This window comes from Tripterygium wilfordii, chromosome 20, assembly GCF_013401445.1.
Source record: "Tripterygium wilfordii isolate XIE 37 chromosome 20, ASM1340144v1, whole genome shotgun sequence".
Taxonomy (NCBI): Eukaryota; Viridiplantae; Streptophyta; class Magnoliopsida; order Celastrales; family Celastraceae; genus Tripterygium; species Tripterygium wilfordii.
Window position 1 is genome coordinate 8,107,908 of NC_052251.1, and position 15,698 is coordinate 8,123,605.

The 15,698-nt window shown below is 36.5% G+C and overlaps 1 pseudogene; it reads right to left on the minus strand.

Annotated features, from left to right (window-relative positions):
* Window positions 1-6,319: 6,319 nt before the first annotated feature.
* On the minus strand, window positions 6,320-11,424 carry LOC119986788 (annotated as a pseudogene).
* Window positions 11,425-15,698: the final 4,274 nt, after the last annotated feature.

Sequence of the window (15,698 nt, forward strand, 5' to 3'; positions counted from 1 at the left end):
ACTATATGTTTAGTTTCTTTGTCTGGATTGACTATGTTTTGTTTTAATTTTTCTAGATAAGCTAATTTAATTTCGGGATCATCAATGTGATTAACAACATCTAAAAAGAATCCCTGATCTCGAGAAAGCATATTACATTCAAGAGAAGAAGAACTTAAATCATCTATTTGAATTCCGCTATCGGTATTACTAGGATTGGAAGTTGTTTCATTGTCAGTATTGATTAGGAGCAGTTCTAATTTTGCAAGAATAGGAGCATCTAATTCAAGTTCATTAATACGTTTACTAACTCGACAATATTTTGCTATATGACCTAGAGTATTACATTGATAACATACTATAGTTTTTGTATCTGGTTTTAATTTATCTGTCTTAGAAGATGTCTTGTCTACCCTATATTTTCTAAAATTAGGTTCTTTGTAAAAGTCAGGTCTTTTATGATAGTATTTATTGTTATAAGATCTAGACTTATAATTACGAGTCTCCTTTGAAATGCTTTTATTTTGGGAACATTTTTCTTCGTAGCCGAATTGTTCATAGAAAGAACCTAGTTCATTATTGTATTTACTTTGTTCTTTTTTTAATTGTTTTTGTAATTTAATATCTGAACATAATTGTAATCCTACCTTTTGGATAAAACTAACTAAATCACCGTATGTTAATTGATCATATGGTATTTGATTATTATATATAGATTTAATTTTATCTCTAACCTTATCACCTAGTAGAATTGGAAGACCAGCTAAGAATTTCTCTTTCCAGAAGGATTGGTTATTATCAGGACGCATCATGACTCGAGTTAAGAAAGTATCTTTGTATTGACGAAAATCATGAAGCTTTTTACATTTCAAATTGGATAAGAGCTCAGAAGACCTATCTGTAATACTAGAAAGATCTCCCAAGAAATGTTTTGATATGGAGAAGATTAAGGTTGCGACAGCATCCTGGATTTCTTCACCAAATTCTGTTTTAATAATCGTACCATCAAAAGTAGTTTTGACAGCATTAAGCATTTCATTTTTTTGGGATGTCATAAGATGGTAATCCCACCATCTTTTTAGTTGACTAGTGAAACCAGCAACGATTAAGTTTGCAATGGCTTGGTCGGTAGTATTCATTTTGGTTTTGTAAGCATTACTAACCATGGTCATTTGTTGTAAGAGATTAAGAATATTGTTGTCAGACATTCCATCTATATTCCATTCATAGATGGCTTTGGCATTGTATTTCATTTGATTCGTCTGTTTTTCTTCTAAAAGAAGATCTGGTGCAGTAGTTTTGGAGTAATATAATTTTTGTGGAGATTGCCATTTCATTTTGTTAATTTCGAAATCAGATTTGTCAAAATGACTAACAGTTTTGTCAAGATTGTGCAGTGCAGGTTTTATAGATGATTCAGGGGTGTCAGGAATTTGTAATGAAGGGAAATGGGTAATATCACTACGTAATTGATGCAATTTATTGTCTAGTTCTTCCACAAAATCACTATGTTCTGTACATAGAGTTTTTACTAATTTTGGTGGAATTTCATAAGGTTTAAAAACAGGTTTTGCTATACTAGTATTAAGGGTTGGTTTTTGTATGTAATCCTCAATCGTATTTAACTATTGACCAATAGTAGATAAGTGTTGGTTTGTAAAATTATTTTGTTCAACTAAAATTTTAAACTCTTTATCGGTTTTTGCAATTTTAAAAGGGGTAGCAACTATTGAAATATTTTTGTAATCTATTTTGAGTTGGGTTAATGGTGGTTGTTTGATTCAATAATGGTGTTTTGGGTCATATCATGCCATGTTTGGACTCTAGCAGTAGTATTGACTGAGTGTGAGAAAAAAGGATAATCACTACCTATGTCAGGTAGGGTCATTTCAAACTAGTCAAAAAATAATAATTGTATTTTGTATTCGTTCAGAAAATCGTAATATTCATTTTGAAGTGATTCTCGTTTTTGTCCTTTATAATTGCCAAGAAACCATTCACGTTTTAAAGCATTAGCTTTTGAATAAAATTCTTTTTGTAAATATTTTTATCAATAACAAAATCACTTTCTAGGACACCTAATTCAGGATGGTCAGAGTTATCTACCATTTGTGAATAGGTTGGTGACATTGGGGGTGATTCCTTTTGTTCCGTGTGAGAACCCTCATTGGATTCTGGGTGTTGAATATTATAGAAAGATTTTGCTACATATTTTTTAGTGAATAATTGAATAGTTTTATGAGATTTAAAAAGAGGAACATCTCTTTCTTCAGTTTTAATTATATAATCAAATGATTTAAAATAGATAATTTAGATTCTTTTTTTAAATTTTGTTTATTTCTACTCGGGGAATATCTCAAGTATCAATTGACCTATCTAAATCCTCGAGATTAATTTCTTCTTGATTGACGATTCTATCGCCAGATACTGAATTAGAAGTAGAAGTTGATCTAAAAAGAGAACTCATGTTTAAAAATTGAGAACAATGCCTACTTGTTATGGAGAACAAAAACGGCATACAACGGCTATCCTTTCAAGCCTACAAGCCGCACACACCACAACCACGGCCTCAGCACTGAACGTCAACGTTTAACCACTTGTTACCTAATTAGATACAACGACTTGCTACTGGCTCCGATACCATAAGCGACAAGGATGAAGCAAGCGTAGAAGAAACTAAGCGAGCAAGACTTAGATAAATATTAAATATAATAATATTAAATATAATAATAAAGTCTTCTAGTGCCTTGAATTTATTTGTCTCTATTGAAAAAGGGGCTTGAATTTATTTTTGTCTCCATCAAAAGAAGAGACTTGAATTTATTCTAGCGGAAGTTTCTCTTTCATTCACTATAGAGTACAAAGGTGAGCTTTCACTACAGAGGCGATCTACAAAGCCACAAAGACGACTGCCTTCTTCTATCTCCGATCTGCCTTGAATATCGTCGATCTGTGTATCCCAACCAACTGAATGTCGTCGATATAAATATCATCGTGAATCTCTGCGTCTCCGATCAAATGTTTAGAGCCTTGAATATCGCCGATCTCCATGAATCTCTATGTCTCCAATCTCTGTGAACCCTTAACGAACCTGGCCTGAGAGAGAGATCGAGATTCAACAGATTCGAGAGAAGTAGAGAAAGGTTTTAGGGATTGCGTAGGGCAATTTTGGAGAAGTTGAAGGTAAATTTACATATTAGGGATTACGAATTATTAGCAGAAAGAGAGTGTTTTATGGTTTTAAGGTAATTTTCTCTCAAGCGGTTTTTCATCTAAACCGTCGAGTCACAGTTCTCGCATGTTCATGAGTTAATTCATGGTTGGTATTGCTTGATATGGTAGAGGTTGTTTATAATTTTCCTTAGTCTTCTACTATTGGCAAACTGTTTCAATGAAGATGTTTGTTAGTTGTGCGATGAGTTGATGGACTTGTTGGGAAGGTTGATGAACTATTATAGTGTTGGTCATACCAAGTCCGATGTTCCATCGAATGACTTCATATTCAGGAAGCTAAATGTCTTGGGCATGTCTTGGGGAGTCGGTGAAACTTCTCGACTAATTCTTTCTAATTGGGTATAGCATGCTTGAGAACCTTTAGATGATTGCCTCCAACTCCACGAGCATTTGTGTCGTATTTGTATCGAAAAATGTGTTTGAGAAGTGCACGTCGGGGCTCATAGTCTATACACCATAAGGGTTGACGCTCATGGTAGCGGTGTATAATGCACTCAACGATGGCTCTATTGGGGGTTGACATCATCTCGTAAACAGCTGTGGATTAGGACTAGTTGCATCAATCGTAGTGCTGAAGGGATTGTCGATTGTTGATATGGAGTAGCTCAGACGACATGAAGTCTTGCATGGTGTTGTAAGGTCAAGCGACCACATCGAGTCTACCCCTCTCAAAGTGGGTTTCCGAGGTCCTGGGTATAGGGGTGAGCGAAGTCGTAAATTGTCCAACTTGTTCTTGTAGAGCCTGATTTTTGGCTCAGATTGCATCGTTCTTGTCCCCTAAAGTTTTGAACCTACTAGAATTTTCATTCATATGTTTGGTGAGGTAGGTGAGCTGTGATACGAAGTCGACCAAAAGGTTTTCGATGCTTTTAGCCTTGTCGTGTGGTATGATATTTGCTAGAAGATAGAATGCTATGGCCCCTCTGTGGACGCCAAATTATAGACAAGAGATTCTACAATGTCTTATCGTCTAAGGCCACCAGCAACCTGTAAAGATCAAGAAAACCATTGAGTGAAAGCTTGACGTTGGTGTGGTGTTGACCAATAAAGCTCTGACGATCAAGTCACTGGAGTGGCTCGGAGCTTTTAGATAGAAAATATAATTCTAGAGATAGAGGGAGAGCAATTAATACCTCCAAGAATGAGATCCCCCTTCATGATGGTATGAAGATATGGTCAATATTTAACATGTTTTAGTTGACATTCTGATCGATCATAGTACTGAAGATATGGTCAATGGTCAATTGGAAGTAGCTTGGATGACAAAGCCTCACCCGATGGTCAAGTCGAACGACCACATTGAGACAAACCCCTGTCTCAAGCGGGTTTATGAGGTCCTCAGTGTAGGGGTGAGCTGAGCTTTAGGTTGCTTGACATTGTTTTGTATTATTTTTGACTCCGATCACATCGTTATTTTCCTCCAAGGTTTTGAGCTTACTAGAATTTTCTTTCACGTTTTCGGTGAGCACGATGAACTATGATGCGAAGTTGATCGGATGGTTTGCAATATTTTCAGCCATGTTTGTTTGTATGAGCTTTGATAAAAGATAGATTTCTGGGGCCCCACGGTGGGTGTCAAATTATAGACACGAGATTTTACAATCAGTGTTTTATCATCTAAGGCTAGCAGCAACCTACAAAGATCAAAGGAAACTATCGAGTGAAAGCTCGACATCGATGTGGTGTCGGTCAATAAAGCTCTGATGCTCAAGTCAGTGAGTGACCAAGAGCTTTTAGTGAGCGAAAATGTAATTCTAGAGATGGAGGGAGAGCAAGTAATACATCCAAAATGGATTTCCCTTTGAGGTGGCGGAACCTCGGTATTTATAGGCGTCTAACTCACATGACCCACCAATAGCACATGGATGCCGAGTTGAATTGGGCTTTGGGCTTACACCTGTCTGTTGAAAACACGGGCCTATTGGATAGCTTATGGAATATGTGGGCCTACGGAAGAGTTTACAAGATTGTTTGCCTATGTGGTTTACAGTCGCCCATGCTATGGATCTGTTGGGCTCGAGAGGAGACCATGGGCCCATAGAACGACTGCTTAGGCCGTGGGCCTAAGTTGAGTCGTTGATTGCCCAGGCCGTAAGTTGTTGGGCTCTTGTTGGGTGTCTTCTAGGCCATGGGCTAGCAAAGTCTCATGTCCAAGCTGAGGTTGTTGGGCGTTTTCTAGGCCGTGGGCCTGCAAAGTCTTCTGCCCAGGTCATGGGTCTATTGAGCGTCTTCTAGGTCGTGGGTCTATGCCATGTTGTTTTGGGGTTAGAACAGATTTTGGCCTATAGAGTAACATATATGCTTCAAAATGCTATGACAAATTCATTATAAAATAGAAGTAATCAATTATCAAATTATTCCATATCCAAGCGAATTAGGGAAATGTTCAATCGAGGGGCATATTTATTATAACTTTGTGGACTTGTTGGGTGTCTTCTAGGCCATGGGATTGCAAAGTCTCATGTCCAAGCTGTGAGGTTGTTGGGCGTTTTCTAGGCCGTGGGCCTTTAAAGTCTTCTGCCCAAGTCATGGGTTTGTTGAGCGTCTTCTAGGTTGTGGGTCTATGCCATGTTGTTCGGGGGCCAGAATAGATTTTGACCCATAGAGTAACATATATGCTTCAAAATGCAATGACAAATTCATTCTAAAATAGAAGCAATCAATTATCAAATTATTCCATATTCAAGCGAATTAGGGACATGTTCAATCGAGGGACATATTTATTATAACTTACATATTATTAAACTTCTTGGTTTATAGCAGAGAATATTTGGAATATGATTGATAATGGTATTCGGGTATTTTACTATTTGATGGAAAGTCGAAATGCTACTCAAATTCTTGATTTAAAATACTACATTTATGCTACTGGAAAAATGTTACTTTAAATTTGTGTTTAGTAAACAAACAAAACAATTTGAAGGAGTATATATGTTATCCTAAATTGCTTCCGAAACGGAGGCGTAGAAGGTAGACGTTAATAATGTATCTTCAATGTACGTTTGGAGTATGATGTAACCCTACTTTTAATACTGAATGCAGTTGCTCGCTCCTCTTCTTTATGCAGGAAATTAGCTCTTGCTCTTGTTGAGGTAGGCAATTAGCATTCTGTCACATTGGCATGTTTATTTAATAAATTGATGTGAATTAGGAATATAGATTACCCACAGAGATTGATGAGGAGTAATCTGTTCTTACAAGTTACAATAGGATTAGCATAAGAGGTACTAAGTCCGGCCGGATATGGAATGAAACAGCTCTGATCCAATAATCTAAGACAAGGAAAATGAAAAGAGTGTAATTATACTCTTTCATTTTTCTTACATACATATAAGCCTAGATATGAAAAACAATATGGTACACACAAACTCATTGTTCTAGGCTTTTGAAGAAGCTAGACCCGCCGGCAATACACGTTGGTAAGCATCGCGAGATTGTGAGATCTGAGGAAGGTTTGTAGATGGAAAAGAAATCAGGATCCTCCTCCAGGGATTCAGCATAAAATTCCAAAAGGGAAACTATCTCATCAAAATGTGGTCGCCTATCCACATTGCTTGACCAACACCGGTTAATGAGATGACGAAATGCCATCGGACATGCTGGAGGTAATGGTGGTCTTGCATTCTGCACACAAGTACATACGAGCGAAAATAAGAACTAATGTGGAAAAAACAGTTATAAACAATACACAGAAAATGTACTTGTTTCTCAATCTGTATATGTAGCTCTCATAAACATTCATACATTCTAGAAATATAATCACTTGTAATGGCAAAACAGCCTGTTGTCGCATGAAATGAACCTGTGCAACACAAGCGCAGGCGGTGCTTAACAATTGTGTATGATGTCACCCTTTCCGTAAATATGAGCAAGATAGCAGAAAGTAGTTGCACTGTAACATTATAATTTAGAACTTATATCGAACAAAATAAATTAGGTTAAAGCGATTCATTTTCATGTAATCATGACAATGTAGAGTGGTGAGCATCAGAAAATAGCATCATCATTTTAATTAACATCTTCCCTCCTACACTGCCAGCATGTAAAGAAAATGAGGATCTACATTCTATATCCATGACATGGAGAACGTAAAGCTTGCAACAAAAACCAAGTGTTTGAACTCAGAACTTTTGACGAGCGATAACATTATTTCCTACTTGTGATGTTTTCATTTAGATCTGAAGCTAAAGATGAGTTATGATTGGAATATACCGCAAAGAAATGCCCTCTGCCCCTACACTTTTGGCTCCTTTCTGTCATCAAGAAAATTCAGTCAAGGGAATCAATTTCACGTTGTCCTCATTACCTACCATGTTTTAAGGATGACAAGTTTGACACTAATGACATCAATTGTTCTTCTAGCAATAACTCAAGAATTCCCATGGAAGTTTACTCATCAGCACACCTGAAAACATCTCAACACAACTGATCAAACTCAATGATAGCCACTTCACAACAGCTTGGATCAACGACAAAATGTATTATATTTACATTTTTTAGACATTGCCCTTCAATATGTCATGCTATGCCACATTTTTATAGCTGTGAAATTCATTTTCCTTTTCCTACCATGCTTAGTTATCATCTCTCAAATAGGATGCAAGACGATTGGCTCTTATGTTTATATTCTTCAATCCTCAACCAAAGTCACCTTTTCTTCTATATGAAGCCACTGGCATCTGATCTTTCTCAATCTCTGTCATCACAGTATCAATTATTATTCTGTGGGCATTTAATCGTAACTCTATCCCTTTGCTTTACTTATCATCTTAATATCTGTGTCATCCAATGGACATTTATTCAGCAACCCTGTTATAAAAAAATTTACGATCAAAGAAAATTCAAATTTTCAATCTTTCTCCACTGTCAATTTTCCTTTTCAAAGTGCAACCTAGAACGCACAGGCAGGGAAGTTGCAATAGAGAGTCTAGGTTTGTACTAAACGACATGGCAAAATGAGAAAGAAAAGTTTGTTCACATGATCTACGTTCTATGAAAATCTAACTATATCCGAAAAGATACTATCCATTTATCAGGACAAATTGTCTTAGGCTCTACCTATTTTGGTCAAGAGTTTTACAGTCGTTCCTTTCATCTTGAAAATAAACATAAGAAATGTAACCTCAAGTGTGCAAAGCTTACTTAAATAATGTGTTCTTAAACAAACTTGTCCAAAATTAGTAGACTACAAGTGTGGTGCATAAAAATCTCTCTAATCAGTCACAAACTGGTCGTTTACTCAGATGCCAATCTCAAGCAGGTCGAATTGACAAACTGGTTATATTTTCAAGATTTAACATCCACGCTCAATTTTCACAGGTCATAAGTTCTAAAAATTAAACAATTAATAAAATGCAAACAGCTCAAATTTGGAAAATACCAGCAGAGAAGACATTGAAAGTTTTACCACTATGATTGGATGTTGTGCCTCGGAAATTAATCAAGACATATTACCTTATGAGAGACTGCAAATGCAGCCTGTCTGGAGTCATGTCGTCGAATGGGATCATTGCGGTTAAAAGCTCCCACAACACTATGCCAAAGCTGTAAACATCAACTTTCTTGGTATGGTGCTTCTCTTTGATCATTTCAGGAGCCATCCAACGATATGTTCCTGTGAATCCCTTTGCACTACCACATTGAGATTCCAAGCATGAGATACCAAAATCAGCCACCTTCACACACATATATTCATCAAGCAGTAGATTTTCTGATTTTAGGTCCCTATGAAGTACCCCTTGTGAATGAAGATATTGCATACCACGGGCAATGTCAAGAGCTAACTTCAGAACAAGGTTGAGTGGAACGGAATTTGGCTCTTGGTGGTGGAGGTATTTTCGCAATGAGCCTCCAGCCAAATACTCGGTGATTATACAAAACACGGGAGGTTTCTTACAAGCTGCAATAAACTGCATCAAAAAGGTAGAAAGGATACAAGTGACCAGGGAAATAATAGGATAACTAAGGAAAACCAAGAAATGCCTAAGCTATTTGAATATTAACAGAGTTCTATTCCTCGTTATGAAAGACAAGAGCACATAAGGATAAAGAACTAATGCGATGCACCAAAAAACTCTCTAGAAAACACTCTATGTCAAAATAGGAGGGAATTATTCCCCATCCAAAGCATGAAGGTTAGAAAATAAAAAAAATAAAAAAGAAGCAGCTATTCTATATGTATATATATTAACAGTTTTAACACTTGGAACATTATACAACGAGAGGAGGCTTGGTTGGCAATCGCTGGTTAGACATATATGTGTCCAAGGCTCGATTCCAACTACAAGCATATTTCTCAGTGGTTTTCAAAAAAAAAAAAAAAAAACACACTTGGAAGATTATGAGTAAAAGCTCTGATTCCTGTAATTTGCACTCGAATTACTTTAAAATATCAAGATTGTTGAGGATGTGTGGTGTGCAAATGAACGTAGTTACTGCATAATGAGTTGGATGTCTCCATACATAGCAAAGAGAATCAATTCAAGGCACAAAGCTTATTTTATCCTTTTACACATTGGCATAGACTATATCTAATCTCCCACAACATTGCTCCAACTCAGATTATACAGCAATGCTAAATGTTTGACCAGTTTTGCCTTTATTTCACATTCTTTACTTAAAGGCACTTTTTTTTCATTGTGAACAGGAAAAGAGTGATTTCTTGAATTTGGCACCAAGGTGGAGCCTTTAGCACAAAAACAATTAAACATGCTATAGAGACTCAAATCACTTTAAGAAATAAAGTGAGTTTCCTTGCAAAGGCAAAGTCATTCTACAGTTTCCAATTTTCTTTACATTATTGAGCATGCACTATACATTTCTAAAACACTCAGGCCTCAATCTCTGGTACCTCTCCGGCTCCTAAAATGGGAAATAAAAACATTGACTGCAAGCCAAAGAAAAACTGTTGACCATAGCAATAACGAGAGTTAGAGAATCAGATTTGTCTTTGGAAAACTGCAAGCACGTGGATGGAAACCCCACAGGCCACGCTAGTAAAGTGAGCAAGAACATTCAATGCAAGCGGCAGAGTGAAAGACTAGCAACAATAAATATTGCACATGGACTATATATAACTGTAGGAAATGATCCACAGGCACTAATAAATACTGACTTAAAGCATTTCTTCAACACCAGAAAACATTATGAATTTAAGTCAACAAAAAGCATGTTTCTATGCTAAGCAAAACTGAATGTTCCTTCATCAAAACTTTAAACAGCAAATCAGTCAAAAAAAAAAAAAAAGAGCACCAGAATTGGACTATGATATCAACCCACCACCCAGCAGTCCACCGGACAAACTGGTTGGTAAACCCGGGCCATATGGAAGACTTTGCAACTCTCATGAACTAGTTCAGACCTCAACCGAGACCCAATGCAGAAGATAACGCAAGGTGACATTCGCACATGCTGGTTGGGTTGAGCAAGAGCTCATTTCACAAATTGTGATAATGGAAACACTCCTAATATTAATATCAAGCCTTCTAAAAATGAAAACAGAGAAAAAACAACGATTGCATAAAAGAAAATGGCCTTACAGTGATGATATTGGGATGCTGCAACCGAAACAACAAGGCCACCTCTGAAGTGAATTGTCCATCAAGCATAGCAGCCAAGTCTTCATCCTCCTCAGGCTGGCTTATAAGCTTAATCGCAACATCTCTATGTTTGTATATCCCTCTATAGATCCTACTATGCCTTCCAGATGCAAACTTATTTCCTATTAACAATTGGGACATATCTGCACTCCACTCCTCCTCTCCTTCTCCCCTAATCGCAGCTCCTGATGACACCAAATATTTGGACCAAGAAACTGCTCTGTTGTACTCTCCCAGTGAGAGCCGCCTCTTGATTTTTCCATTGTTGGAGATTTGTTTAAACCACTGAAAATTCTTCATGGGTTTGAACCAATACTTGACAAAACCCACTTCAACTACTCAAATCCAACGATGAAGCAATAAAGTTCCCACCTTTTGTGGTAAAAAATCAGATTGCAAGTAAACCCAGTTTTAAAAATTAGAACTTGATAAGTGTAATGCAGACTCTCATTTGAACTATATGTCGAAACTCAGGAATTCGAACATGGACTGGTAAAATACAAAACTGGGCAAGAGAACCACAAAAAAGAAGCACAAAGTTGAAGCTACAAAATGGCGGTTGGTGGGCGAAGACCAGCTCAGATGAGCTTATCAATCAGGGCCTTGGACTTGAAGACGCTTCAATTGTTGTAATATTGTAGTTCTTGACATTCATAACGTGCGAGGATCCACTTCTGAGGAGACAAACCGGGTCTTCTGACGGTGACCAATGACCATCTCATTCCCTACGTACCCTTCGCTTGTGCTCCCAATATCCAAAATGCCACTCTCCACTTTTGTATTAATTTCTTCAATTGACCATCATACCCCTATTAGATTGCTTCCTTATCACGAAGGTTAGGGTGAAAAACTCTATCCGATTCAGATGACCAAATTTTTCCGATCCATATACCAAATTCGGACCTAATTTATATGTCAAAATCTAGTTCAAACACAAATTTTTTGTTCGATTTAAAACCGAGTCGGTCCAAACATAGAAATCTTATTCGAACTCTAACCCGTTATGTTATGTTCGATTTACTTACCAGATTTAAATAATCTGAGTTTGATAAGTTAAGTACCTCTAAATTCAATACAATTAGGTCCAGATATGTAAATATTTCGTAAATACGCGTTGTTATCCGACCCAAAAATTTTTTTTTTTGCCACCCTTAACAAAGTTGCATCAATGGAGGTCAATTTGTAAACTGAACATAGAAGGCAGAGGAGGGCAATTAAGTCATAGGGCAGAGAAGGGGTTGTTGGGGCCCAAAATACAGTTTTATTTTTAAAAAAAAAATTTGGGAATAAATAAATGAAAAGAAAAGACGAGAAACAGAAGATGGCAAATGTTAGTTACTTTAAATGGGGCCCAAGCACAGGGTGGTAATCCGTGGTAGTGTCGGACAAAGCCGTATGGTATGGTCCTCTTCCGTATACGGCTCCCCCCCTCTCTGCCTTCGCTACTTTTCTATGACCTAAGTATTGTTTGTTTAATCACAGAAAACAAGGGGCACACACACTTGTCACCGACATGTGGCACAAGCTCCGCCCCCCGGCAACTCGCCCTTCTATGTCGTTTGACTCGTTTCGATCTCCGCCACCTAACACCGTATATACCTGCTTTGTGTTTCATTGTTATAAATATAATTATCATTAATGGGTAGTGTTAACGAGTTCTCTAACGATGTTTTAAGGATTGAACTACAACTCTTAATATGTCATGTGACAAACACATATTTTTTGAAACTTAAAATATGTCATTTTTATGTTCCAATGCATTTTTTTTATTCTTACTTAGCCTAAAGACACTCATTAACATTTCTCTTAATTAATAACATTAATAATATATTCGAGATGCTTACACATCACCTCTTAGGCTGAGGAAGAGATCGAATTGGAGATCTGAATTGGGAGCATCTGGGCCTATACTATTCGGAATGGCCTGACAAGCATAATCTCAGAAACTAGGGACAGACTCAGCATTGGATATAAGGGGGTGGATTTAGTGCTGAGGTCTGAGGGCAGCGTTATCGAAATTTTTTTTTAAGTTCTATATATATCACTATAATAACGTTAAAATAAAAGTAAAAATCATATCCATAAATTTGATAAAACCTTTACAATTGTTTTTTTCGAGTTCTCATGTTTTGATAATATTGGATAATAACCTCATTCGGAATTTGATCAAACACTTCTTTCTCAATATATGTAACTAGACAATCATTGAGTCATTCATCCCCTATTTAATTTCGCAATCGCTGCTTCAAAATCTTCATAGCTGAAAAATGCTCCCTCAACGATTGCAGTTGCCACTGGTAAAGTCAATACTAGTGTTAATAGTTAGTTTGTTTGTGGGCTGCTAAGAGCTGGGTCTATACTAAGTTATTAAAACTTGGTTTTCGGTTGATATAGTTGTGAGTTAATTGTGATCTACTAGAGTTGTGGGAGACTATTGTTGGAAACTTGGGCTTGTATTCGTTATTAAACTTGGTCTATATCAATTGGGTCCAACACATTACATAAGCGGCTAATGTTTGCAAAATCTTCTAGTGATTTTATTTTTCTAAAAATATATGTATTATTACAACTATTTTTTTAAGGTGGGCCGGTCGCCCACCCTTGGCTGTGAGTGGATCCACCCCTGTCAAAAACCTTAGTTGACCAAAATACCTCGATTACCGAGAAGCACTCATCACCGAACAATAAGGAAATCTACAAGAGATCTTTAGGGGATTCGTCCCTAGAAATTTTGTCCGCAATCAAGGGTAATCAATAATTCAAAAGTCATATGAAAGGAGATAGGTAAATCTTTCACATTATCACTGTTCACTATTAGTTAAAGAGAGAGCTTCAAGTACTGAGCAATCTCGATAATTTTATTGTCTACCGAGTTGACTTGAGCGTCAGAACGTCCCATGAGGTATATCTTAGAGACCCCAAAATTCACATTTTATACCTGTGTGGATACAAAATGCCAACCTCCTGATCACTAGTCTGATCAAGTGAGACACATGCATAATCGAACAATTGGTTACTGAGTACAATTAAATACATACGAGTTACCTAAGAGTGTGTTTGGATTGAGGGATTTGGGAGGAAGGGAAGGGAATGGAGGGGAGGGGGAGAGAAGGGAAGGGAGGGGAAGGGGGATTATTTTTCCCTCTCCCATGTTTGGATAGATAAAAAAAGAAGGAAAGAAAATTTGTTTAATTTACTAATTTATCCTTATTTTTATGTTAAAATATTATGTACAAGGGTAAAATAGATATTTAACTTACAAATGACTTAATTAGTAATCTCTTTCCTCCAAATGACTCCATTTTGGAGAGAAAGAATTTTAACAAAAATTTAATGAAATCTTCCTCCCAAATCCCCTCAAATCCCTCCCCTTAATTTTTAATAAACTATCCAAACAAGGGAATTAGAAGGAAACTCTATTTCCCTTCCTTTCCCTTCCCTTCCCTCCAAATCCCTCAATCCAAACACACTCTAAAAGTAGGTGTCATTGACTCATTGACACTTGTCGTGTGATATTTGGTTGTGGTTGGATCTTACTATCCTAGTGACTCCAACTAAAAAGAAGATAAAGAAATCAGAATCTACAACTTTTAACACATACATTTTCATTTAATTTTATATATTAAGCAGCGGGAGTCCGAATGGTAATAATGTAATGGAGCAATTGTAATCAAATCAAATAGAATCCCATAAAGTAAGTTGATTAATTAATGAGAGCAATCAAGGTGTTATGTCCTTGTCATGGGGTCTTGGGTGTGGTCTATGGGATCATCAAATAATGTTTGATTTTATATTGCTTTTTAATGATATGACAACATGTTTTTAAGTAGAGATCAGATTTCTATTGTTGACAAATCATAATGGCTAGCTGCTGTTGTGTGATATGTGATCTTGTTTTTTGTATGAGACTTTGCATAATTAGAGAGACATGCACATGGTATATAATTCATAATTGGATGAACCACTAATTAAACAACAATAATTTACTCAATTAATTACATATATATGTTTTATATGAGAACCCGCAACAATTATTCTTCAAGTGCGTACGAAACCTGGCCTAGAGAGAAGAGTGACGTAGTCGGAAACTACGATTGAGGCCAAATTACTGTTAAACCTAGATCGTAAATGCTGGAATCCACATGATCGAGAAAATGGTTGCTTGGCTTGTTTGATCCCCTCGATCGGCTAGTTTCTATCTTAGTTGATTTCTTTTTTCTGCTTTTGGCTTCTCTAGCCTCTTTTTCTCCGTTTTGGTTATGTTGTCCTCTTGTTTTGGCTTCTCTTGCCTCTTCAATTGCTAATAATATTTGCGCCTTTTATCAAAAAAAGAGGTGGCTACAATCTTAAATGAAATGACAAAACACCAAAATGCGAAATATAAAAATGTCCAAAAACCCTAAAAAACCCATTTGAGATATTAAACAATGAAATTTGACAAAAGAAAAAGAAAAAGGATGGAGCTAGTGTTATATCACTAGTGTCTTGACAACTACATCGAATCGAAATTCTCAATCAAATTTTGTACAATTCTGACAATTTGATTTTTCCATCCTACTAGTCGGTTTACTTGTATTTAACTTATTGAATCACTAGTTCTAAATCAAAGAGTATGTCCTAATTGTTATGTGTATATTACGAGATGATTACTCCAAATAATATTCTTTAACAGTACATAATCATTGTTATTAATAATCATATATATGGTGAACCGAAGGAAGGGAATCGAATCATTAGTTGCAAGTTGCGAATAAGAATTAATGGGTTTTTTTGTCTGTAAATGAAACGGTCCGAGTGATGGATTTGAAGGTAAGTTTAGATGGATGTGGTCTGCCAAAACAATTTTTGTCATTTACTTCAATTTTGAAAGGTATGCTCATGTGGCTG